The following is a 15,131-nucleotide window of genomic DNA, read 5'->3' as shown; positions in this document are numbered from 1 at the left end:
AAAATAATTGTTATTGGTCAATTATTGCCTTTGAGGTATCAAAATTTAGTGGAAGTTGCTGGAGTTCTCAGCTGAGGTTCAGAAACTACCTCCGGTAGCCACTAACATGGGATCATGGTTCAGAATCAGGGGTTCTTTGAGCTGGAGCCATCACCTGAGTCCTAGTACCATGCCTGGAACATAATAAGAGCTGAATATTTATGAATGAATGAATACTGCATGCATGAATGAATATAGGCTTAGGCATCAGCTCCGGTTAGGACTCCCCATTGGGTTGAAGTACTGCCTTCCAGGTCTTTTGGTGTCATCTCTAATGTTTCCTAAGTTGTTTCAGACAGCAGTTTGGTCCTTTCCACCCTGTTAGGACTGGAAGGAATGCTGGGGCCATTGTCCAGAGGATATTCATATAGGGCTTTCCCACTGTCATCTGTAGTTGGCAGTTGTCAATATTTCTGAATGAATGTGACTGTTTACAGGAGAGTGTACACATTAGAAGCAACTTGGGAGCTTCTTTTTTTTTTTTTCTTAAAGGTGATGTATATTGTCCTTTATGTATATGTATATGAGAGCAAATAAATTAGAGTTTCTTTTGGATGGGTTCAGGCATTGGCATTTTTTAAAACCTCCCCAGGGTTGGAGAGTTTCTGCACTGGAGGCTGTGGTTTAGCCTTGCTCCACTGGACCCTGAGGTCTCTTTGGCGGGTTTCTGGGCAGCCTCAGGAATGTCTGCAGTAGGAGTTCAGCTAAAACAGCTTCCAATCTTCTCAGCTGAGAAGGCTGTAGAAATCTGACATTGGATCTAGGCGTTTCAGGAAAGTATACTGGTTCATAAAACGTTAAAAAGTTAAGGATTTTATCCTGGGGGTGGGGGATCCTGGGTTGAAGGTATCTATTCTTAGAGCCTAAGCTTGCTGCTGGTGGTAGAGCAGTCTTTCTTGGTTTTTCAGAGATTGAGGAAAAAGGATCTCCTTGGATCCTGGAGAAAGCCAGTACAAGGGATCCCTAGGACCATGAGAAACATCTGGGTCCAGCTGACTAGTGGCAGAAGGGACAGCTAAAACTATGTCGCTGAGTTCAAGGGACTACTTACCTGCCCCAGAGTGAAGCTGTGTCATAGGAGGGAGGATTTAGGGCCCTAGGGTCTGGTATAGGTAGAGGTACAGGGAGCCTTCCGTGGGAAAGAGGCTTCTCTGTCTCAGGAGAGGCCCAAAGGCATGTGATCAATTTGGAGAGCTTGGCTAAATCAGTTTTCAGGGGTCTCTGTGAGACTGAGGACAAAATCGAATCAGTTTGGCCAAGACCCAGGCTATTCTAGACCAGCAAATGGATTTAATGTTTTGTCCCAAACATGATCAGTTGGTTGTGACTGCCTGGAACACTGTGTTGAGAAAGATTCTGAGGTCGTGTCTGACTTGCTAGGAAAAAGTGCCATGATTCTTGAGGTTGGCTGCATATGTGAGAGAGGGAGAGCACTTAGTAGGGAAATGGCAAGAAGATGGTGTGTTAGAAGATTAGGAGACAGGACAGGAGCTCTCAGGGAGACAAGGCTGGGACCACATTTTGCAGGGCCTTGAATGCTAGGATAAGAGTTTGGATTTGAATTTTTTAGATCTGAGAAATTCTATTATGCCCTCTAAACAGAGGGCCAATGTTATCAGATGGAAGTTCGGGAAATATCTTTTAACTGCAGTAACGAAGATAGCCTGAAGGAGGTGATTATGGCACTGGGTGGGGAAATAAGGAGGCCATTGCAATCCACGATCCAGGCAAGAGATGAAAGATTTGTTTGTCCTTTTAATAATTGTTCAAGTGATGAGGTGTGAGGGTGGTAGTGGAGTGGACAACTAACTGTAGGATGGTCCTGTGACTATATATTGTTTACTCCACAAGGTTTGGGTGCTTGGTATCCTGACCCCATCCCTTCTTCCAAAATCAGGAGTGAGAGGAAAGTAAGTTTTCCTTAACTCTACTCTGATCAATAATAACAGCAGCTGTAGTAACAGCCATTTATTTAATGTCTTTTTAAGTGCCAAGCACTGTGCTATGCACCTTGCATACATTATTCTTTTTAGTCCTCACAACAACCAAATGAGTTAGGATTATTTTATCATTCTTATTTTGCTGATGATGAAACTTCAGCATGGTTCAGAGACGTTAGGTAGTATGCCCAAGATCTCACAGCTAGTAAGCAGCAGACCTCAGTCTAGCCTGGCTGAAAGCCCACATGCTTCACCATTACACTACCATACCCCTGTCTCTGCAATCAGCCACTCCCGTGGGTCCCCTTTGCAGCATTAAATAGACCTGCAGGCTTTCTGATTCCACAGGGGTACCGAGCTCTGATTGTTTCTCGTTAGCAGTTGTCTTCCCTCTCTCTGCGGGCACTTGGTTACATAATACCTGAAAATATTAAATTAGTTTTCCTTTACAGGAAATTATGTTCCATTAGGGCCACTGACATAGCTATTCTGAGACCTCCAAGAGAGTTGTGTGCTTTTGGAAATGTCTGACAAATCCGATTGCTCTCTGGCAAGGAGCTCTCTGAAGGCCTTGTGGCTGGTTGAGTAATTAGGCATTAAGTGGCTTTAATAATAGAAATAGGAGGCCCAGACAAGAGGGTTTCACCTGTGATCATCAGAGCTGCCTTGGGTCCCTCTTCTGGCAGAGAAAAGGAAGCGGGCAGAGGCACATGGTAATCTGCAAAACCATCCTGTGACTCCGCTTCCCATCACTCAGCACTCAGCACAGGCAGAGACTTGCTCCAGGAAGGAGACCAAGCCTCCAATCCTCTAGGGGACTCTGCTTTAATCAATTGCACTGGGATACTACTCTGCTTGAGTCATGCCTTTAACTCAAAATGCGCGGCAAAGTCCACCTTGATTTGGCATTCAAGATCCTGCAAGATCTGGCTTCCATACATTTTTCAGAATGCTTCTTTATATGAGCTAGTGGTCCTCATGACTTCCTGTTCCTCCTCATATTTGTTACTCCCTTGTTCTTGCTTGAGACACTTCTCCATGAAGAAGACCCGCCTTTTATGTCTGCATTTCCATATACAGCCTAGAGTTCAAGCTTCAGCTTCAACACCACCTCTTCCTGGAAATTTTCTCTAAATTCTCTTGCCAAAGAAATCTTTCTCTCTCTTTTGCATACCCACAGCACTTTATAGCACTTAAACTAATTATCGTATTTCCTCTCACCTTGTATTATAATTATTTTATAGAAATCTCATCTCTCTTGCTATATGGTAAATTCTTCAAATGGACGGGCTATGTTTAACCCCTCTGTATAGCTTCCCTGGCTTCTGTTACAGAGCTTTGCATGTTGTGTTTAATAAATACATGCTATATACATTATTATCACTTTGAAGACAGATAACATAGCTAGAGATTGATGTCCCAAGGCCATGTATCCATCCATTCATTCTTTCCCTCTAGCAGCTCTTACAAAAACTTTTCTCTACTCTCGTGCATATCCCCAATACCAATATGGTATTGATGCACGCTGGGGAGGGAGGCGTGAGATGTTATGTCTCAACACACAGATTGATAGGTAAGAATCTTAAGAGTGGAGCCCCATTTCTCTAAAGGAAGGGTACATTTCAGACTTAATATAGTTGATATTTGTTATGGAGGAAGGGTACTGAAATTACGTGATAATTTGGATATTTTCTCCCCCATTTCTTAAGAAACAAGTTGGCCTTTCCAGCCTTATCTACCACCATCCATACCCTGCCCTGTGATCTAAACGCACAAAACCATGCACTGACCCAGTAGCACATGATGGGAGATTTAAGCCTGCCAATACCTGGCTACTACTCTCCTCCAGATCCAGTCAATTTAAAAACGAACACAAAAACATAGGTAAGAAATAAAACCAGAATCAGATTCACTGATGGTAGAGCTTGATTAAAGAATGTGCCGGCCAGGCGCGGTGGCTCACGCCTGTAATCCCAGTACTTTGGGAGGCCGAGATGGGCGAATCACAAGGTCAGGAGATCGAGACCATCCTGGATAACACAGTGAAACCCCGTCTCTACTAAAAATACAAAAAAATTAGCTGGGCGTGGTGGCGGGCGCCTGTAGTCCCAGCTACTCGGGAGGCTGAGGCAGGAGAATGGCGTGAACCCAGGAGGCGGAGCTTGCAGTGGGCCGGGATCACTCCACTGCATTCCAGCCTGGGCGACAGAGCGAGACTCCGTCTCAAAAAAAAAAAAAAAAAAAAAAAAAAAAAAGAATGTTCCTGCACTGGGACCTTCTTTCCTGAATCAGGACTGTGGAACCCACCTTTCTTTCCTCCTGAGACTGATGGAGAAGCTGGCAAACAGGTCTGCTTGAGCTTGTAGGAGCAAGCCCCTCTGCCCAGAGCCTACCAACCTGGGCAGAGGTAGGTGAAAGGATCCCCATGAAAGACATCTTTACTCATGCCTGGAAGACACCATTCTTTCTTGCTCTTTCCCATGTATGCCCTTTGGATGATGGGATGAGCTGCTCTTTAGCCTTACCAATCAAATCCATTATTCCTCTTGTGGGGAGAGGTGAGTAAGAGGGTAGATAGAGATACCTGAGAAATCCCCAGTTCTCTCTCTTTTAGGAGAGGACTAGAAACCTCTGCTTCTCAATACATCTGTGACATCAGAGGCTTCAAGTCATTCTCCCATGATATATATTGTATATCCACTTGGCATCATGCCTTTGCCCAGGCTGGTCCTTTTCCCCAGAGTTTCCCTCTCTCCTATTTCCACTTGGCAAGGTCCTACTCAAATGCCACCTCCTCCTGGAAGTCTTCCCAGATCTGTCTCTATTCTTCGCAGGAATTCAATAGCTCCCTCAAGTTTTCTATTAGCTTTGGTGGTGCTGTTATCACAGCACTTACTCCAGCTTGTGTTCTGGAGACATGCATGCAATATGTCTCCTTTCCTTCCTGCATTCCCACCCCTGCTCCCTGGATGGCAGTCTCCGTGAAGGACAGCCCCCGTACCTCTAGTGCCCACCTTGAGCCCAGCACAGGGTTGGTGCTCATGAATGTTGGTTGGATCTGCTCAGAGAACTGGCTCTATGATGGTACAGGGGCAAGTAATGGGATATGTAACTCTGGGCTAAACATGGACAACATTCTTTGTTGGCATTCATATTCCTGCATTTAGAACTGGACCATGTGGTGCTGGAGAGGCCATTGCACTGACTGGCAAGAGAAGACCTGCTTCATCGTGGTCCACACAGCAATTTCCCTGGCTTCACTCAAGGCTAACTGTCCTCCAGCAAAACACCCCTCTTCTCCTCCCACAGATGAAGCAGGTGAGTGACCCCATATCTTCCAGAGAGCACTCCTGTGAACGTAGCCTTATAGCACAAGCTTACACCCTAATCATAACGCCCGTAGGAGAGGCCATTAATGCTGAGTGGATATTGCAGGAAGGGAGCTCAGATATGGGCCCTGACAAGTCCAGGTTCTTGTACAATTCTTGGTGTAAACGAATGGTTCATAAAGTCTGATTTTCTTCCTTCTTACAGCTTGAAAAAGGGCACGATCTTAGTGGATTCTCACAATAACCCTGGGGAAAATTTTTATTGTCGTTATTAGTATTTTAAAATTGTCTGGTTTAAATCTTATGTAGGAGAAAAGAGAAGTCTTTGCTTTAAAGCAAATAAAGAAGGGAGGATGTTTATCCAGTGGTTAAGAATACAAAGATTATATTGATAATATATGGAAAGTGCTTAGCATGATAGGTCATAGCAAGTGGACACTCAGTAAATAGTAACCACTATTATTGTTATGATCAGAGATGGGGAGTGACTCACTCAAAATCACACAGCTAGTTAATAACAGAGCATTGCACCTGGAACTTTAGGCTCTAGGTTCCCTGCCCTTGCACTTGCCCTTCCCTACTTTCATGGCTTTGTGTGTGCGACCTTCCAGATCCTTTTTATGTCTTGGCCAAATTCATTCTGCCACTCAGCAGGCACACACATGCATGCACACACACGCACACACACACAAACCGAAGACCAAAAATGTAAAAAATAAAAAAAGAACTCTTCCACCACGATGCAGGGAAAAAATTACTCTTAATTACTGGGGCTTCTCTACAATTATAGGACGTGTGTTTGAACTCTGAAGGGTCCTCTCCTGAGGATAACCTTTATTTGCCTGATTGCGTCTGTTCAGTTAATTCTGGCTAATTACTATTTTCTTCCTATTAGATTCTAATTATATACAGTATTTTCATTATAAAGCGTAATGTTTCCCAGAGAACCATGTCAATTATACAGGCAATATTACCGGAGGTCTGGTTTACCTCATTAAGCCCAAGCGATGGAGCCATGCATCTGATTAAACCCACAATTTGCAGGGTGGACTTTAACTGTATGTGGGTACCAGTGAGTCTCACCTAAAACTTGCTGGGTGTGGGAGAGAGCTAGAAAGCCTAGGAGAAGCTCCTCAAAGGATGTGGCAGCCCATTTGGATGTGTTGGATTTTCTGCAGGAAGAACAAGTGTTGATCTATACTGTCTATTTTTAAGCACCCCATGATTTCTAGTTTGGCTGAGGCATGAATTTGATGCTATCATGAAAGAGTAGGTCTTACCCTTGCTTCAAATGATTCTGGTAGAACACCCAGCATTTCCACCTCCATGCCTCAATATACTGACCATCTGATATCTTTCTGAACTTCTGGTTTACCCACCCAACAACCATTTGATATTTCATGAGATGTCTAATAGACACCTTATCCTTAATATACCTAAAATAGAATTCTTAATTTCTGCTCTCCCTGAGCCCCAAATCCATTCATGCTTATATTACTCCCATCTCGGTAAATGCCATAACCTTGTCTACCCAGATGCTCAAGTGAAATGCCAGGAGCTCATACTGATGTCCTTCTTTCCTTTATCTCTCACATCGAATCCACAAAGTCTCCTGTGAACCCTAGGTCCCAAATATATCCTGGATCCATCCAGTTCTTCCCACCTGCACTGCTATACCCCTAGTCTAGGCCAACGTCACCCTTGCTATATGGTGACTTGGCCTCCTTGTTTCATTTCCTTTCACATGTATGTATCCCTTCTCCTAATGCCATCAAGGTAGTTTACCAAAAAGGAAAAAAAAAAATCCATAAAGACCATGTTACTCTCCTGCTTAAAAGCCATACAGATGTTGTTTTGGAATTAAAAGCAAACTTCTTACTATATCAGTAAGACACTCCATGATTATACTTTTGCCTACTTATTCAACAAGTATTATTCAAGGTCTAATATAATATGTGCCAGACACTGTTCTGGAATAAACAGTTCTTGTTTGTATGAAAATAAAATAATAAAATAGACACAATCACCCTCATGAGCACTGCTTTTACCTACCATCTTGATAGTACTTAATATTTCATGTTTGTTTTTATCCAGCTGGCTTGTCTAAAAGGCCTGGGTCCATGTCTGTCCCCCATACTCCAGACCCAGCCCCTGTACCTAGAAGCTTCTCAGGAAATGTGGGCTCTTCTGTTATGATTTGACACTTGAGCAGGAATTGAAAAACAAACTTGATTAAAAAAACACACTTTTATTGGATTCTAAAGGAATTAATAAAATCCTTCCTTTGGGGATTAATAAAACAGGATTTTTTAATATTAGCTTTATTTTTTTCTACTTTATAAAAGCATTTTAATCAACATTCTGAGCTTTAAAGGATGGATTCAAGCTCCGTTCTCTATTTGGGGTGTGGGCAGGGGTTTAATTTATAGATAAGTTCCATTTTTGATATTTGCTCCTCTGTCTGAAAAGTGTTACCATTATTGTTTCCCTAATAAAAATCTCTGGAGTTCAAGCAAAAAGAGAAGTAAACTTTCGTGAGCATCTCATAATTAAGAAGTTAATTTTTGATAATTATAGGCCATGAGAATATTGCTTTAGTTTATAGAGATTCAGTACATTGTTTAAAGTCCTAGATGACTTAGTTATAGTAATACTGACTGTGTGGGCTCTGGGGTCAGGAGGCCTGGGTTCAAATTCCGGATCTTCCATTTATTACCTGTCTGTGACCTTGAAGACACTTACTTAACCTTGTACCTCACTTTCCCTATTTATAACATGGGGATAACAATTGTTTCTGCTTCCTGGTGTTGTTTTAAAAATTAAATGAGTGAATCCACTTAGAACAGTGCCTGGCATATATATGCTCCATAAATGCCAGCTGCTATTATCTGAGTCTAAATCTAAACTCGTCTTTCCCCAAACTACCATTCCTGCCATTAACAAATACCACCAGCAGCATTAGTAGCATTCATTAAATACTCTCTACAACCCAACCTCTAATCCCTTCAGGACACTTGTAATGCACACATTATTACTTCAATTTACAGATGAGTAAAACTGAGGCTCCGTAAGGTACTCATCCGAAATCAGGCAGAAGGTAAGCAACAGATCTAAAAGTCATACTCATGTTTGCCTGTCCCCAAAGCCCACATTTTTACAAGTTGTTACATGTTCTCTTAACTTCAAAATGCAACATATTCTAGACATAGAATGTGTTATAGACAGAATTATCTTCCCCTCAAATTCACTCCTCAAGGTGATTGTATTTGGAGATAGGGCAGGTAAAGATGCAATACAGTTGAAATGAGGCTGCTAGAGTGGGCCATAATCCTATCTGACTGATGTTCTTATAGGAAGAGGAAGAGGTACCCGAGGTGCTCGGGCAAAGACAAAAGGCCATGTGAGGACACAGTGAAAAGGTGGACATCTACCCGCCAGGGAGAAAGGTCTCAGAAGAAACCAAGGCTGCTGACACTTCCAGCCTCAGAACTTCCAGCCTCAGAACTATGAGAAAATATTTTCAGTTTAAACCACCCAGTCTATGGTATTTTGTCATGGTAGTGCTTGCCAACTAACATAGAAGGGAGCATTGTTAGTAGGAAAAACACACAAAAAAGATGTCAGGTGACTTGTGTCTTATTTACTGGGCTGTTTCCAGTGCTCATCTCCATGCTGGTGAGAGGTGACAGCGTGCCGGCAGTCTTCAGAGCCCTCACTTGCTCTTGGCACCTCCTCTGCCTGGGCTCCCACTTTGGCAGCATTTGAGGAGCCCTTCAGCCCACCACTGCACTGTGGGAGCCCCTTTCTGGGCTGGCCAAGGCTGGAGCCCACTCCCTCAGCTTGCAGGGAGGTGTGGAGGGAGAGGCACGAGCGGGAACTGGGGCTGCATGCGGCGCTTGCGGGCCAGCTGGAGTTCCGGGTGGGCGTGGGCTTGGTGGGCCCCGCACTCGGAGCAGCCAGCCAGCCCTGCTGGCCCCGGACAATGGGGGACTTAGCACCTGGGCCAGTGGCTGCGGAGGGTGTACTGAGTCCCCCAGCAGTGCTGGCCCACCGGCGCTGTGCTCGATTTCTCGCCGGGCCTTAGCTGCCTTCCCACGGGGCAGGGCTCGGGACCTGCAGCCCGCCATGCCTGAGCCTCCCACCCACTCCCATGGGCTCCTGTGCGGCCCGAGCCTCCCAGACGAGCACCACCCCCTGCTCCCCGGCGCCCAGTCCCATCGACCACCCAAGGGCTGGGGAAAGGGAGCGCACGGCGCAGGACTGGCAGGCAGCTCCACCTGCAGCCCCGGTGCGGGATCCACTAGGTGAAGCCAGCTGGGCTCCGGAGTCTGGTGGGGACGTGGAGAGTCTTTATATCTAGCTCAGGGAGTGTATATACACCAATCAGCACCCTGTGCTTAGCTCAAGGTTTGTGAGTGCACCAATCGACACTCTGTATCTAGCTGCTCTGGTGAGGATGTGGAGAACCTTTATATCTAGCTCAAGGTTTGTAAACACACCAATCGGCACCCTGTGTTTAGCTCAAGGTTTGTGAGTGCACCAATCGACACTCTGTATCTAGCTGCTCTGGTGGGGCCTTGGAGAACCTGTGTGTCAAAACTCTGTATCTAACTAATCTGATGGGGACGTGGAGAACCTTTGTATCTAGCTCAGGGATTGTAAACGCACCAATCAGCGACCTGACAAAACAGGCCCTGGGCTCTACCAATCAGCAGGATGTGGGTGGGGCCAGATAAGAGAATAAAAGCAGGCTGCCCTAGCCAACATTGGCAACCCACTCGGGTCCTCTTCCATACTGTGGAAGCTTTGTTCTTTTGCTCTTTGCAATAAATCCTGCTACTGCTCACTCTTTGGGTCCACACTGCTTTTATGAGCTGTAGCGAAGCGAAGATCTGCAGCTTCACTCCTGAGCCCAGCGAGACCACGAGCCCACCGGGAGGAACGAACAACTCCAGACGCGTTGCCTTAAGAGCTGTAACACTCACCGCGAAGGTCTGCAGCTTCACTCCTGAGCCAGCGAGACCAGGAACCCACCAGAAGGAAGAAACTCCGAACACATCTGAACATCAGAAGGAACAAACTCCAGACGCGCCACCTTAAGAGCTGTAACACTCACCGCGAGGGTCCGCGGCTTCACTCTTGAAGTCAGTGAGACCAAGAACCCACCAATTCCGGACACACTGGGTTCATAGGGGGAGCTTAGGAAATGGAGGGACCAGTGTTTAGAAAGCGCCTTCTCTGTCAAGATTGAGGATGGTGTCCTCTTCCCACCCCTGATGTGGCCACCATGGTGGCACTGTGTGGCAGTGGCCTGTTTTCCCCACCAGACTGGGTGCTCCATGAAGACTAAAGCCAAGTGTGTCTTTTTGTTCAGCTCAGGCATAGCCCATGACAGCGTTCTGATAATTACATATTGGCTGCATGTTTGCATAGCCATGAGGTCTGTGGGGTGCCTTTCAGCTCTACAAGCCTCTTCTCTAAGGAGTTGCCCTTGGCTGGTCAAGAAGCTCAGGTGTGGGAAGTGGGTTTTACGTGGCAGCCCTGCTGGGCCCCTGCCAGAGTGCTTGGAGCCGCTAAGTCTGGGCCATGCAGTCTGTTTACATGAGCATTAGGGAACATTGCTGAGATGTACTGTAAACATGGGGCAGGCTGTCAGCATTGTGCTGGTTTCTGCATTATCTCGGTGCCATCTCAGAACAGAGGCAGGCCAGAAAGCCCCTGCCAAGTGGAACTGGAGCCTGAGAGATAGGCACGAGCCTCCTAAGTCTGGCTTCCCTGCAGGGATGAGCCTTCCTGAGGGTGGGTTGGATGTGGGTTCATACAGCAGGGATGCTGAGCCAAGCTCCCACTCCACTTAGGGGCTTGGACCAGGGTAAGAGATGGAACTAACTTGTTAAAGGAAAAAAAAAATAGAGAAAAAATGTGAAAGTTTTTCGCTTGAAAATATAGATCAGGGTAGGTTCAAAGTCATTGTGCTAATTTCACCCTTATTATATTTCATTTACTTTCTTGAATAAGAAAGCTCTTCCTGGATTTTAGCTGAATCCAGAATTGTGCCTTATCATGAGTGTGCCACAACAGAGGCAGAAAGACTGAGAGCCGTTGAACTAACTGAGCAGGCCATGCAGAATCATTTAAGGGCTCTTGGAAGGCTTCTTTCTCCCAGATAATTCCTTCCCGGAGGCCTAAAAGTCTTCTCTTTGAGTTGTTTTTCTCTAAGAACTTAACCGTGGTCATAGCCTCCTGATGGGTGGTCCCAGTGGTGAGCCTGATGACCTGGCTCTGCTGCCCAGCGCTGTGGCTTCGTAGGCGTGTCTCCTTGGGCTGGTCCCCGGATGGGGATCCTGCTTTGTCCTCAGTTTCCTCACTGGTGAAATGAAGAGTTTGGTCTAGAATCATGACTTTCTCTGCCTCTATGAATTGAGAGCAAAGATACCTCCATCTGGATGTTATAGCTCCTCATGCCAAATATCAAGTGTTTGGCAAAATCAAGGCATTCTTGCAGAGGTGACTGAGGTGGGAACTGTGGCAGTTCATCTGCGTGGTGCATATGGTAAGCCAAGTGTGTGGGGTGGGTAAGAGGAGTGGGCATGAGGCCCCCAGGCCAGGCATCATATTGTGTGTGACCAGCACCTGGACCAGGTCTGGGGACATGGGTTCTGGTCCTGATTCCAATATTTGAAACCAAGATGGGTCATAAGATTGATTTGTAGCCAATAGAATGTAGGCTGCAATGATGTACACTGCTTCTATGCCCTTACAACCTTGTATGAACCTCCATGTTCTCCTCACCTTTTCTTTTGTCTTCCCTTATCCACCTTTCCTTTCCCTTCCCTTCTCTCCTTTCTCTTCCCCTCCCCTCCTTTCCCATTGTACTTTCCTCTTCCTGTACTCTCCTCCTCTCACCCCACACTCCTCCTGCACACTTTTTTTTTTAAAAAACTTTTATTTTGGATTCGGGGGTACATATGCAGGTTTGCCACAGGGTATATTGTGTGAAACTAAAGTCTGCGGTATGATTGAACTCCACATCCAGGTAGTGACCATAGTACCCATTAGGTAGTCCCTCAATCCCTTGCTCCCTCTCTACCTCCTCTTGTAGTTCCCAGTGTCTATTGTTCCCATCTTTATGTCCATATGTACTCAACGTGTAGCTTCCATTTATAAGTGAGAACATGTGGTATTTAGTTTTCTGTTTCTGCATTAATTCACTTAGGATAATGGCCTCCAGCTGCAACCATGTTGCTGCAAAGGAAGTGACTTCCTTCTTTTTTATGGCTACATAGTATTCCATGGCATATATGTGCCACATTTTCTTTATGCAGTCCACCATTGTTGGGCACCTGTGTTGATTCCATATCTTTGCTGTTGTAAATAGTGCTATGATGAACGTAAGGTGCATGTGTCTTTTTGGTAGAATGTATGAATGCATGTGTCTTTTTGGATATATACCCAGTAAAGACATTGCTGGGTAGAATGGTATTTCTGTTTTAAATTTTTTGAGAAATCTTTGAACTGCTTTCCACAGTTGCTGAACTTGCTGAACTAATTTACATTCCTATCAACAGTGTATAAGCATTCCTTTTTCTCCACAGTCTTGCCAATATCTGTTATTTTTTTACTTTTTTTTTAATTTTTTATTATTATACTTTAAGTTTTAGGGTACATGTGCACATTGTGCAGGTTAGTTACATATGTATACATGTGCCATGCTGGTGCGCTGCACCCACTAACTCGTCATCTAGCATTAGGTATATCTCCCAATGCTATCCCTCCCCCCTCCCCCCACCCCACAACAGTCCCCAGAGTGTGATATTCCCCTTCCTGTGTCCATGTGATCTCATTGTTCAATTCCCACCTGTGAGTGAGACTATGCGGTGTTTGGTTTTTTGTTCTTGCGATAGTTTACTGAGAATGATGGTTTCCAATTTCATCCATGTCCCTACAAAGGACATGAACTCATCATTTTTTATGGCTGCATAGTATTCCATGGTGTATATGTGCCACATTTTCTTAATCCAGTCTATCATTGTTGGACATTTGGGTTGGTTCCAAGTCTTTGCTATTGTGAATAATGCTGCAATAAACATACGTGTGCATGTGTCTTTATAGCAGCATGATTTATAGTCCTTTGGGTATATACCCAGTAATGGGATGGCTGGGTCAAATGGTATTTCTAGTTCTAGATCCCTGAGGAATCGCCACACTGACTTCCACAATGGTCGAACTAGTTTACAGTCCCACCAACAGTGTAAAAGCGTTCCTATTTCTCCACATCCTCTCCAGCACCTGTTGTTTCCTGACTTTTTAATGATTGCCATTCTAACTGGTGTGAGATGATATCTCATAGTGGTTTTGATTTGCATTTCTCTGATGGCCAGTGATGATGAGCATTTTTTCATGTGTTTTTTGGCTGCATAAATGTCTTCTTTTGAGAAGTGTCTGTTCATATCCTTCGCCCACTTTTTGATGGGGTTGTTTGTTTTTTTCTTGTAAATTTGTTTGAGTTCATTGTAGATTCTGGATATTAGCCCTTTGTCAGATGAGTAGGTTGCAAAAATTTTCTCCCATGTTGTAGGTTGCCTGTTCACTCTGATGGTAGTTTCTTTTGCTGTGCAGAAGCTCTTTAGTTTAATTAGATCCCATTTGTCAATTTTGTCTTTTGTTGCCATTGCTTTTGGTGTTTTAGACATGAAGTCCTTGCCCACGCCTATGTCCTGAATGGTAATGCCTAGGTTTTCTTCTAGGGTTTTTATGGTTTTAGGTCTAATGTTTAAATCTTTAATCCATCTTGAATTGATTTTTGTATAAGGTGTAAGGAAGGGATCCAGTTTCAGCTTTCTACATATGGCTAGCCAGTTTTCCCAGCACCATTTATTAAATAGGGAATCCTTTCCCCATTGCTTGTTTTTCTCAGGTTTGTCAAAGATCAGATAGTTGTAGGTATGCAGCGTTATTTCTGAGGGCTCTGTTCTGTTCCATTGATCTATATCTCTGTTTTGGTACCAGTACCATGCTGTTTTTGTTACTGTAGCCTTGTAGTATAGTTTGAAGTCAGGTAGTGTGATGCCTCCAGCTTTGTTCTTTTGGCTTAGGATTGACTTGGCAATGCGGGCTCTTTTTTGGTTCCATATGAACTTTAAAGTAGTTTTTTCCAATTCTGTGAAGAAAGTCATTGGTAGCTTGATGGGGATGGCATTGAATCTGTAAATGACCTTGGGCAGTATGGCCATTTTCACGATATTGATTCTTCCTACCCATGAGCATGGAATGTTCTTCCATTTGTTTGTATCCTCTTTTATTTCCTTGAGCAGTGGTTTGTAGTTCTCCTTGAAGAGGTCCTTCACATCCGTTGTAAGTTGGATTCCTAGGTATTTTATTCTCTTTGAAGCAATTGTGAATGGGAGTTCACTCATGATTTGGCTCTCTGTTTGTCTGTTGTTGGTGTATAAGAATGCTTGTGATTTTTGTACATTGATTTTGTATCCTGAGACTTTGCTGAAGTTGCTTATCAGCTTAAGGAGATTTTGGGTTGAGACAATGGGTTTTTCTAGATAAACAATCATGTTGTCTGCAAACAGGGACAATTTGACTTCCTCTTTTCCTAATTGAATACCCTTTATTTCCTTCTCCTGCCTGATTGCCCTGGCCAGAACTTCCAACACTATGTTGAATAGGAGCGGTGAGAGAGGGCATCCCTGTCTTGTGCCCAATTTCAAAGGGAATGCTTCCAGTTTTTGCCCATTCAGTATGATATTGGCTGTGGGTTTGTCATAGATAGCTCTTATTATTTTGAAATACGTCCCATCAATACCTAATTTAT

At 44.4% G+C, this 15,131-nt stretch overlaps 1 long non-coding RNA gene across 1 annotated transcript in view; it reads left to right on the top strand.

The window, feature by feature from the left end:
* The window catches only part of LOC134756904 (uncharacterized), a 355,080-nt gene that overhangs the window by 93,195 nt on the left and 246,754 nt on the right, over positions 1-15,131 (top strand). The window contains exons 2-3 of the long non-coding RNA XR_010130341.1: positions 5,147-5,297; positions 8,356-8,405. This is a non-coding gene — a long non-coding RNA (uncharacterized lncRNA). The remainder of the gene's footprint in view (positions 1-5,146; positions 5,298-8,355; positions 8,406-15,131) is intronic.

Source organism: Gorilla gorilla, chromosome 13, assembly GCF_029281585.2.
Source record: "Gorilla gorilla gorilla isolate KB3781 chromosome 13, NHGRI_mGorGor1-v2.1_pri, whole genome shotgun sequence".
Classification (NCBI taxonomy): domain Eukaryota; kingdom Metazoa; phylum Chordata; class Mammalia; order Primates; family Hominidae; genus Gorilla; species Gorilla gorilla.
This window is presented reverse-complemented; position numbering and strand designations above follow the sequence as displayed.